The sequence below is a fragment of the Moschus berezovskii genome, chromosome 20, assembly GCF_049115385.1.
Source record: "Moschus berezovskii isolate FMDL1 chromosome 20, NW_MosBer_1.0, whole genome shotgun sequence".
Classification (NCBI taxonomy): Eukaryota; Metazoa; Chordata; class Mammalia; order Artiodactyla; family Moschidae; genus Moschus; species Moschus berezovskii.
The window spans coordinates 65842162-65854326 of record NC_142479.1 but is presented as its reverse complement, the minus strand read 5'-3'; the positions used below and the strand labels follow the sequence as shown (position 1 = coordinate 65854326).

The 12165-nt window shown below is 45.8% G+C and overlaps 1 protein-coding gene and 1 non-coding gene across 3 annotated transcripts in view; one reads left to right on the top strand and one right to left on the bottom strand.

The window, feature by feature from the left end:
* The window catches only part of SEPTIN9 (septin 9), a 181468-nt gene that overhangs the window by 41139 nt on the left and 128164 nt on the right, over positions 1-12165 (top strand). The gene's annotated exons all lie outside the window — the stretch shown is intronic.
* LOC129544894 (U6 spliceosomal RNA) lies at positions 5295-5400 on the bottom strand. The gene has a single exon (XR_008683631.1). It is a non-coding gene; the product is annotated as a U6 spliceosomal RNA (small nuclear RNA).

Sequence of the window (12165 nt, the reverse complement as noted above, 5' to 3'; positions counted from 1 at the left end):
TGGGAAGTGCCGTGAGGCTGGCATCTGCCCTGGCACCGGGACTGAAACACTGCAGATCTCGCAGAAGGTCTTAAACCCTCACCAGACAAGGGAGGTTTGAGAGCTCAGGGCTTCAGGGAGGTGTCTCCTGCTACCTCTTCTGGCTTTTCTATTTTTGGTTGATATATGTCAGTCTCTTTAAACATTTTCCAACTTTTTACTATGAAAAATTTCAGACACGCAGGAAAGATCGAAGAACTACAGTGCGAACACCCCCATGCCCACCACCTCGATTCCTCAGGGCTCATTCTGCTCCGGGCTTCGTCACAGACCCTTCCCTCCCTCCACCAACAGCCCATGTGGGTTTTTGGATGCGTTTCAAAATCAGTTGTTGATAGTGGTCCACGTGACCCTGCAAACACTGCAGTTTGCCTCTCACTAATCAGAGTCCCTGTCTGCCTTTGGAAAGATTGAGGGCGGGAAGAAAAGAGGGCGTTAGAGGATGAGATGGCTGGACGGCATCACCGATGCAATGGACATGAACTTGCGCAAACTTCGGGAGATGGTGAGAGACAGGGAGGCCTGGGGCGCTGCCTTCCATGGGGTCTCAAACAGTCAGACAGGACTGGGCGACTGAATAGCAATGACAGGAACAGCAGCCAGAGTCCAGTATTTGTTTGTGGTTCTTTTTCTTTCTTTGAGGTAAAACCGATGTACCGTGAAACACACAGGTCATAACAGCAGTCTTCTCTGTATCCCAGCTCCTGTAGAGCATCACCATCACCCCTGGATGAATCCCTCTCCTGGCTAATTTCTGCCTCCACCTCCCTAGCTTCCAATTTTTTTTGCCACGGTAGATTGATTTTGCCAGTTTGAATATGTCTATATTTTTCAGATGCAGCCATGTTGCTGCAGGTAACAGTGGTTGTTCTAGGATTGCTGTATAGTGTTCATTGCGTGAATATTTAGCCGTTCTGTTCACGGGCCCCTTACCGTTTCCATTTTGGAGGGCTCATTTGGGTAGGTTTCTTGTGTACATATGCTTCCCTGTCTCTTGTGTAAATGCCAGGGAGTAGAATTGTGCCGGGCCAGAGGATAGGAATGTGGTTAGATTTATAAGAAACTGCCACGTTCTTTACCCCAAGCAGCTGTTGTGTTTTCACACGCCCACCAGCAGCGTTTGAGCATTCCGGAGGCTCCACATCCTCGCCAGTGTTTGGTGCTGTCTGGCTCACAATGTAGTCCTTCTGGTGGGTGTGTGCTGGTGTCTCATTCTGGCTTCAATTTGCATTTGTCTGATGACTCAGGCTGTGGAGCGCATTTCCATGTGCCTATTGGCCTTTCATTTATTTTCCTCTGTGAAATGTCTTTTCAAATCTGTTGCCCATTTTAAAATTGGGTTATTCTTAAATTCTTTCTGGATATTGGTCTTTTGTTAGATACATGAGTTGCAAATATTTTTTTCTCACTCCGTGGCTGGCCTACTCCTTTGTTGTTAAAAAATATTTATCTAATTGGCTACACAGGAGTCTTACTTGTGGCATGCAGGAGCTTTAGTTGCAGCATATGGGATCTAGTCCCTGACCAGGGATTTGGACCCTGGTCCCCTGTATTGGGAGCACAGAGTGTTTAGTCACTTGACCACCAGGAAAGTCCCTACTCGTTTCTTTATGATATAACTTTTGGTGAGCAGAAGTTTGTAATTTTAATTTTGCTGAAGTTTAATTTCAGTTCAGTTCAATTCAGTTGCTCAGTCATGTCCGACTCTTTGCGACCCCATGGACTGCAGCGTGCCAGGCTTCCCTGTCCAGCACCAACTCCCAGAGATTGCTCAAACTCATGTCCATTGAGTCGGTGATGCCATCCAACCATCTCAGCCTCTGTCGTCCCCTTCTCTTCCTGCCTTCAATCTTTCCCAGCATCAGGGTCTTTTCCAGTGAGTCAGTTCTTCACATCAGGTGGCCAGAGTATTGGGGTTTCAACTTCAGCATCAGTCCTTCCGATGAATATTCAGGACTGATTTCCTCGAGGATTGACTGGTTTGATCTTGCTGTCCAAGAGACTTTCAAGAGTCTTCTCAAACACAACAGTTCAAAAGCATCAATTCTTCAGCACTTAGCTTTCATTATAGTCCAACTCTCACATTCATACGTGACTACTGGAAAAACCAAAGCTTTGACTAGACAGACCTTTGTCAGCAAAGTAATGGCTCTGCTTTTTAGTGTGCTATCTAGGTTGGTCATAGCTTTTCCTCCCAGGAGCAAGCGTCTTTTAATTTCATGGCTGCAGTCACCATCTGCAGTGATTTTGGAGCCTCCCAAAATAAAGTCTCTTACTGTTTCCATTGTTTCCCCATCTATTTGCCATGAAGTGATGGGACCAGATACCATAATCTTAGTTTTCTGAATGTTGAGTTTTAAGCCAACTTTTTTACTCTCCTCTTTCACTTTGATCGAGAGGCTCTTTAGTTTTTCTTCACTTTCTGCCATAAGGGTGGTGTCTGAGGTTATTGATATTTCTCCCAGCAATCTTGATTTCAGCTTGTGCTTCATCCAGCCCAGCATTTCGAATGATGTACTCTGCTGCTGCTACTAGGTCGCGTCAGTCGTGTCCAACTCTGTGCAACCCCACAGATGGCAGCCCACAGGCTCCTCCGTCCATGTAGTCTGCATATAAGTTAAATAAGCGGGTGACAATATACAGCCTTGACGTACTCCTTTCCTATTTGGAACCAGTCTGTTGTTACATGTCCAGATCTAACTATTGCTTCTTGACCTGCATACAGATTTCTCAGGAGGCAGGTAAGGTGGTCTGGTGTTCCCATCTCTTTAAGAATTTCTCACGTTTTGTTGTGATCCACACAGTCAGAGGCTTTGGCATGGTAAGTAAAGCAGAAGTAGATGTTTTTCTGTAACTCTCTTGCTTTTTCTGTAATCCAGCGGATGTTGGCAATTTGATCTCTGGTTCCTCTGCCTTTTCTAAATCCAGCTGATGAAGTTCATAGTTCATGCGCTGTTGAAGCCTGGCTTGGAGAATTTTGACCATTGCTTTGCTAGCATGTGAGATGATTGCAATTGTGTGGTAGTTTGAACATTCTTTGGCATTGTCCTTCTTTGGGATTGGGGTGAAAACTGACCTTTTCCGGTCCTGTGGCCAATGCTAGGTTTAATTTAAGAAGTTACTTCATTGTGGTTACCTTTGTGTTCTTTCTGAGAAAGCTTTGCTGACCCCCAAGTGGTGAAATTATTATCAGTGTTTTCTTCTAGAAGCTTTATAGTTAGAACTTTCATGTTGGGTTCAGCAACCATCTTGAATTAATTTTTCTGTATGGTAAGACATAGGGGGTTAAGGTCCATTTTGTTATCTTTTCTGTGTGGACATTCAGTTGTTCTAGAACCATTTGTGGAAAAGACATTCTTACCCCATTAAATTTCCTGGCTGCTGCTGCTAAGTCACTTCAGTCGTGTCCGACTCTGTGTGACCCCATAGACGGCAGCCCACCAGGCTCCCCCGTCCCTGCGATTCTCCCGGCAAGAACACTGGAGTGGGCTGCCATTTCCTTCTCCAATGTGTGAAAGTGAAAAGTGAAAGTGAAGTCGCTCAGTCGTGTCCGACCCTTAGCGACCCCACGGACTGCAGCCCACCAGGCTCCTCCATCCATGGGATTTTCTAGGCAAGAGTACTGGAGTGGCTTGCCAGTGCCTTCTCCGGAAATTTCCTGGCACTCTTGTTGAAAATCAATTAATTTTATATATGTGGCTCTATTTCAGTTTTCCTGTTTTATTGGTATTTTGTCCTGTTTTTATTTTTTCTTTACCAGTACTGGCACTCTTGTTGAAAATCAATTAATTTTATATACGTGGCTCTATTTCAGTTTTCCTGTTTTATTGGTATTTTGTCCTGTTTTTATTTTTTTCTTTACCAGTACTGCACTATCTGTGACTGAAAAATAAGCCTGAAATAGTATCTCACAATATATTCAAAACATTGTGTTGGGCCAAGAATACTTGGTTCTTTGAATTTCCTTATGAATTTTAGAAATAAAGTATCAGTTTCTACAAAATACTGCAAATTTTGACTGAGGTTGCATTGAATCTGTAGTTCAACTTAGGGAGAATTGATGTTTTAATAATATTGAGTCTTCTAATTAAAAAAAAATTTAATTAATGAATTAATTTATATCTCAATTTTTAAAGGTCTTTTTATATATATCTCTAATCTCTACAGAATTATGTTGTTCTGTTGTTTTCAATGAAAACTTCTTCATGTCAAAAGTTTAATTTATTCTAACTTCTTTTTGGTGTTATTATAAATTGAATATACATTTAAAATTTCATTTTCTAGCAGCAGTTGTTTGCCACTAGTATATAAAGATTATATAAAATGCAATGGATTTTTATATATAACTCTTATATCCTGTGAGCTTATCAAAGTCATTTATTATTCTAATACCTGTTTTATAGATGTTTCATGATTTTCTAAGTGAACAATGATGTTATTTGAAAATAGGCAGTTTTACTTCTTTCTTTCTGACCTTGATGACTTTATTTTTCATGCCTTATTGCAGTAGCTGAAACTGCAAGTACAATGTTGAATAGAAGTGGTACATGGACATCTTGGCTTTGTGTCGGAACATATATTAAATATAGATTTTCCATATATGCTTTTTGTCAGACTGGGGAGATTTCTTTCTATCCCTAATTTTCCAGAGTTTTGAACAAGAATGGGTGTTGACTTTAGTAAATACTTTTCCTGTATCTGTTGAAATGATCACTTTTCTCCTTTATTCTTATTGAAGATGCATTACAGTGATTGATTTGGTGTTTTTGGCTGCATCCTGCAGCATAAGGGATCCTAGTTCCCCCACCAGAGGGGGAACCCATCCCCCTTGAAGTGGAAGCATTGGGTCTTTTTTTATTATTATTTACTTATTTTAATTGAAGGCTAATTACTTTACATTATTGTATTGGTTTTGCCATACATTGACATGAATCTGCCCCGGGTGTACATGTGTTCCCCATCTTGAACCCCCCTCCCACCTTCCTCCCCACCCCATCCCTCTGGGTCATCCCAGTACACCAGCCCCGAGCATCCTGTATCATGCATCGAACCTGGACTGGTGATTCGTTTCACATGTGATAATATACATGTTTCAGTGCCAGTCTCCCAAACCATGCCACCCTCGCCCTCTGCCACAGAGTCCAAAAGACTGTTCTATACATCTGTGTCTCTTGCTGTCTCATATACAGGGTTATCGTTATCATCTTTCTAAATTCCATATATATGTGTTAGTATACTGTATTGGTGTTTTTCTTAAAAATATGGAACGCTTCACAAATTTACGTGTCGTCCTCGTGCAGGGGCCATGCTAATCTTCTCTGTATCGTTCCAATTTTAGTATATGTGCGCCGAAGCGAGCACAGGAGCATCGGGTCTTAACTACCAGACAGCCAAGGAAGTCCCACAGTGATTGAGTTTTGAATATTAAACCAAGTTTGCCTTCCTGGAGTAAGTCTAGGATGCTTAACTCATATGTTATTTATTTACGTATTGCTGGATTTGATTTGCCTAGTTTTTTTTTTCTCAAGGATGTGTGTATGTGTGTTTGTAGATTCATGAAGGATACTGATGTGGTATTTTCTGTTAGTTTGTTTCGGTGATGTTTTGGGTCAGGATTATTTTGGCCTCAGAGTGTTCCCTCTTCTCTATTTTCTGTAAAAGTTTGTTTAAGATTGGTGTTATTTCCTTCCTTAAATGTTTGATAGAGGTCACCAAGGAAGCCATCTTTCACTATAATGTTCTTTTTGGAAAGTTTTTTTTCTAATTACAAAATTAATTTTAAAATGTATATTTGGGAGGGCTTCCCTGGTGCCTCAGAGGTTAAAGCGTCTGCCTGCAATGCGGGAGACCTGGGTTCGATCCCTGAGTCGGGAAGATCCCCTGGAGAAGGAAATGGCCACCCACTCCAGTATTCTTGCCTGGAGAATCCCACGGACGGAGGAACCTGGTGGGCTACAGTCCATGGGGTCGCAAAGAGTCAGACACGACTGAGTGACTTAAAAATAAAAAATAAAAAAATAAAATGTATATTAGGGACTTCCCTGGTGGTCCAGTGGTTAGAACTCCACTGCCGAGGGCCTGTGTTCCATAACCCTGGTCAGGGAATTAAGATCCTGCAAGCCACACAGTGCAGCTAAAAAAGGTATTAAATATATTAAATAAATATTTAATTATATATTAAATATTATTTAAATATACGTTTAATATATAAAGAGAACTATTCAAGTTTTTTACTTCCTCTTGTATCAGTTTTGGTAAGTTTTATTTTGAAGGAATTTGTTTCATGAAAGTGATTGAATTTATTCATATAAAGTTGTTGATAATATTCCTTTATTATAATTTTTATACCTATAGGATCTTAGGGCTAACCCTTCATTCCTAATATTGAAAATTTGTGGTCTTCATTTCTTTTTCTCTCCTCTTATCAGTCCGACTCTGAGTTTATTGATCTGTAGATCTTTTAAAGAACCAACTTTTGGCTGTATTTTGTTTCTATTTTCCATTTCCTTGATTTCTGCTCTTATCTTCATTACTTCCTTCCTTCTACTTACTTAGTGTATCAGTTGGGGCCCAGGCAGGAAACAGAAACCACACCAGTAATTTGAACAGCAAAGTGAAAAGTGAAGAGTTATTAACTGGTAAAAGGTGGTTAGCTATTGCAAGGTTGAAAGAGGAATCTGAAGAACGTAGAAACAGCAAAGACGAGAAATAACTACTGTAGAAGAAAATTTAGGGGAAAAACTTAGGGACGTTGCATTTGGCCATGAATTCTTGTATTTGACACTGAAAGGCACAGGCCACAAAGGAAAGAATAGGTAAAGGAGCTTCATCAAAATTAAAAACTTCTGTGAATCAAAGATGGTTGCCAACCGAATGCAAAGGCAATCCATAGAATGTTTCTTTTTTTCAAATCATATAGCTGATTAGGATTTCATATCCAGACTATATTAAAAACTTCTACAACTCAATCACACACAAAAAAAACCCCAATTAAAAACTTGTTCAAGGGCCTCAATAGACGTTTATCTAATGGAGACATGCAGATGCCAACAGGCACGTGGGAAGATGCTCAACATCACTAATCATGAAAGTGAAAGAAAGTGAAGTCGCTCAGTTGTATCCGACTCTTTGCAACATCATGGACTGTAGCCTACCAGGCTCCTCCGTCCATGGGATTTTCCAGGCAAGAGTACTGGAGTGGGTTGCCATTTCCTTCTCCAGGAGATCTTCCCAACCCAGGGATTGAACCTGAGTCTACCCGCATTATAGGCAGATGCTTTACCGTCTGAGCCACCAGGGAAGTCTTATCATGAGGGTAACGCAAATCGATTCTGCAATGAGATACCACCTCACATTCATTAGAAAGGCCATTATAATAAAACAAAACAAAAAACAGAAAATAACACATATTGGGGAGGATGAGAGGAAATAGGAACCCTTGGGCGCTGCTGATGGGAATGTCAAATGGTGCAGCTTCGATGGAAAACAGTTTGGGAGTTCCTCAGAAAACTAAACACAGAATGATCTCTGTGCTTCGTGTTTGTTCACTCCGTCGTGCCCGACTCTTTGCGACCCTTTGGACCTCAGTCCGACAAGCTCCTCTGTCCATGGGATTTTTGAGGCAAAAATACTGGAGTGGGTTGCCATTTTCCTCCTCTGGGGATCTTCCCAACACAGGGATTGAACCCACAGTCTTCTGTGTGTCCTGCATTGCCAGCAAGTTCTTTACCCCCTGAGCCATAGCATGACCACGCATGTGTGCGCAGTTGTTTCAGTCATGCCTGACTCCTTGCGACCCCGTGGGTAGCCCTGTAGCCCGCCAGGCTCCTCTGTCCATGGGATTCTCCAGACAAGAATACTAGAGTGGGTTGCCATTTGCTTCTCCAGGGGATCTTCCTGACCCAGGGATTGAACCCACGTCTGTTGCATCTCCCGCACTGGCAGACAGAGTCTTTACCAGCGTGCCACCTGGGAAGCCGGAGCTGGTCTGTAGCAGCAGCTTATTGGGTGGCTGAGAAACTTCTGGAGGGTGTGGGCAGGTTGGATGGAGCTGGTGCAGAGGACGTGCCTTCCAGTGTCCTAGTGTTGGCTGGGGGGCTGGGGGCTAGAGCTGGTCCACGGGAAGGAGCCTGCTGGCTGCTGACTTGGTGCAGCTGTGCCAGAGGATGGACAAGGCCCAGGCGATCAGGAAGAGCAGCCCCTTCTGCTCTGCAGAAAGCCGCCTCCCCTGCACCCCCCCGCACCCCCGCACCCCTGCACCCTGCACCCCTGCAACCCCCCCGCATCCCCACACCGTGTGTGTGTGTGTGTGTGTGTGTGCGCACGCACGTGCCTGCAGAGGAAATGGTTCACACCCAAGTGCAAAGGTGGGGGTTGGAGCATGCAGCTGAGGGATTTAAGGAGCCTGGAGGAGGAAATGAGATGGGGGTGAGACTAGGAGCACAGCGGAAACTGGTAGAAATGCCTTCCACACCTGACAGGCACTGATGGATGGACAGTGGAGACACTCAAGGCAGATCTTCCACTGGCATGTCCTGTGGCTCTGAGCGAATAAGCGCAAAGAACAGTGGTCGTTCTCCATTTGACTCTCTGAGGCACCCCCACACTGGCACCATTTACACTCCCACCAGCAGCGCCCGAGAGTTCCAGTCTCTCCATAACCTCTGCAACTCGTGTTATCTTCTGTTTCATCCTGTCTTGTTTCCCAAGCCCAGAGATCCTTCCAGGTGAAGGAACGTAAGACCTTCCCTCTGGGCTGTGTGTGTATGTGTGTGTGTTGGGCTGTGTGTGTATGTGTGTGTGTTGGGCTGTGTGTGTGTGTGTGTGTTGGGCTGTGTGTGTGTGTGTGTGTTGGGCTGTGTGTGTGTGTGTGTGTGTTGGGCTGTGTGTGTGTGTGTGTGTGTTGGGCTGTGTGTGTGTGTGTTGGGCTGTGTGTGTGTGTGTGTGTTGGGCTGTGTGTGTGTGTGTGTGTGTTGGGCTGTGTGTGTGTGTGTGTGTGTGTGTGTGTTGGGCTGTGTGTGTGTGTGTGTGTGTGTGTTGGGCTGTGTGTGTGTGTGTTGGGCTGTGTGTGTGTGTGTTGGGCTGTGTGTTGGGCTGTGTGTGTGTGTGTGTTGGGCTGTGTGTGTGTGTGTGTTGGGCTGTGTGTGTGTGTGTTGGGCTGTGTGTGTGTGTGTGTGTGTGTGTTGGGCTGTGTGTGTGTGTGTGTTGGGCTGTGTGTGTGTGTGTGTGTGTGTTGGGCTGTGTGTGTGTGTGTGTTGGGCTGTGTGTGTGTGTGTTGGGCTGTGTGTGTGTGTGTGTTGGGCTGTGTGTGTGTGTGTGTGTGTGTTGGGCTGTGTGTGTGTGTGTGTGTGTGTTGGGCTGTGTGTGTGTGTGTGTGTGTGTGTGTTGGGCTGTGTGTGTGTCTGTGTGTGTGTGTGCGCACAGTCTCATTTCCCATTTTTCTGTCTTCCTGACACCAGAAAGAATTTCCATGAACTTCTCCACCCTTCCCCAGGCTGCACGTGGCAGGACACGCTCACACACATACACACACATGCACGCGTGTGCACTCAGACACACACACACACATACACACAGAGCACTCTTGTGGGTTGTACCTAGGCCTGTCAGGAAACTGGACTCTGGGAAACTTCCGGCCCCACCTTTGGCACAAAGTCATGTTTTTTTGTTGCTGTTCATTCAAAGGAATAGAAAGTGGAGGTGGGTGGGAACAGTTTACATTCAGAAGAGTAGATTTTGCCAGAAACGTCCAGCACAGTTGAGGGCCTGTCCTGGCGTTGCATGTCCCAGCTCTGGAGGGCTTAGAAGACCCGCCTGTGCCCCAGGGAGTCTCTCAAGGTCAGGAGGGGGAGGGGTCACACTTCAGGTTGGCCCTTATCCTGGAGTCTTGGGCTAAGTTATCTGGCCCAGAGCCCCTCAAGCTGGCTGATGAAGTCACCTGGGAAACCTGCTAAAATACAGGTTCTGGGCTGGTCCTGAGACCCCAGGATCAGATGGGGTGCAGGAAGGGCACTGGGGCCCCCAGAGTGAGTCACATCAGGGGGAGCCAGGACAGTGGGAGACCCCAGACAGCAGGTGCTCGAGTGGCGGGGCTGCCCTTACTGGGAACATGGGAAGATCCTCAGATGCTTGCTGACAGGGACTCAGGGTGACCCGCCCCTTCGTCTTGCCAGTGAGACAAGATCACAGCTGCAGACTGGCTGCAGTGTTGGGGGAGCAGGGCAGGGAGACACCGTGCCAGCTGGGTCTCCCTTGCCCAAGCCCTGGGTTGATACTATGGCTGCCATATCAGTGACCGTAATCCAGGGGCTCTGAAAGCAGAAATCAGCGTTGATTCCTCCTGGAGGCTCCGGGATCTTTTCCATGCCTCTTCCCAGCTCCTGGCAGCTGTCAGTTCTCTGGACCCGGGGCCGCGTCTCTGCAGACTCTTCCTCTGTCCCCACTGGGCCGTGTCCCCGGGGTGTGTCTCGGTCCAGTCACCTGCTCCTTTCTTAGAATGAGAGCAGAGACTGGGTGTAGGGCCCCACCCTAAGTCAGGATGCCTTCATCTTGATCATATCTGCATAAACCTCATTTCCAAATGAGGTCATGTTGACAGGTTCTGGGCAGGATGGTTTCAGCATGTTTTGGGGGGGGCACAGTTCAATCTGCAATGGGCTCTGGCTACAGAGGGGCCTCTCCAGGACTCAGTACTGAAAGAGGCTGTGGATGGACAGTGAGGACCCTAGGAGACGGTTTGAGATGGGTCAGAGAAGGTCAAGGTGATTATCTGGACAGGAGACGCAGAGAGGAGGAGAGCTGTGGTCACCGTCTCCAACTATTTGAAGAGCTGTCATGTAGAAGAAGCAGAGGGTTTGTTTTTCCTTAATATTTATTTATTTGGCTGCACCAGGCCTTGGTTGTAGCATGTGAGCTCTTACTGGTGGCACATGGGATCTAGTTCCCTGAGCAGAGACTGAATCCCAGGCCCCCTGCATTGGGAGCCTGGAGTCTTAGTCACTAGACCCCCAGGGAAGTCCCGCAGAGGGCTTATTTTGAGTTCCTCTAAAATAGAAAACCAGAACCAGATACTTGGAAGGTAATAGAAAGTGGCATTTTTCTCACAGGTTTCACTTTCTAACAGTGGAGTGAGCTCTTTTGCAAAGTAGTGAGTCCCCCATGCCGAGAAGTATTCAATCAGGAACTATGCGAAGATTGTTCAGGATTGCTGTAGAAGGGACCTCAGGTTCTTGCCAATACCAGGCATCTATTATTTTGAATTTCAAAGTGTAATATTGTTGGAAATATCCGCACACCCTGCTTTGTCTTTAGGGCAGGGCATCAGGCTGGGCTTGATCCCACCATCTGCCCTTTCTCTTTGGCTGCCTGTGTTGACCAAAAGCTCATTTTGCCTGGTTCCTAGGGAATCGGAACCTCAGCCCCATGGCCCACTCACTGGGCTCCAACACCATAATTCAGAGCTGTGTCAGATGGGTTCTGGGTAAGCACGTGCAGAGGGTCCCGTCTGTACATGAACACATGCCTAAGCCTTGCACATGTTCGTGCACACATGTGCGTACACGCACGCACATGCACCCAGGGGCTGATTAGAGACAGATCCCTCTAATCAGAGACCCTTCTGCTCCAGGATCCCTGGAACAAGGCTCAGCACTCGAAGCTGTATCGGTTCTAATGGGAGGATTCAAGACCAGTAGCTATCGATGCCACGATATGCAAGCTCTGTTGTTAAGCACGTGATAACGTGCCTTTGTTCTTTTTTGGCCATGCCTCTCAGCATGCAGGATCTTAGCTCCCCAACCAGGGATTGAACCGGTGTCCCACTTGAACCCGTGTGCTCTGCAGTGGAAGCGTGGAATCTTAACCAGTGCACCATCAGGGAAGTCCCACATGTGTCTTATTTTTACTTATTTAGCAAACCTAGAGTAGTGGTTTTGTGCCAGGCCCTGTTTTAAGCGTGTAATTAATATTAATTTTTGTATCATGACAGCTCTTGGAAGTAGGTAGTGTTGTCCCATTTTACAGATGGGGAAACAGAGGCAGAGAGGGGTCAGGGACTTACTCCTGTCTCCCTTGCCCCGTTCATACACACTCACACACTCCCACGCTCTGTCCTGGTTGCTCTTTCTC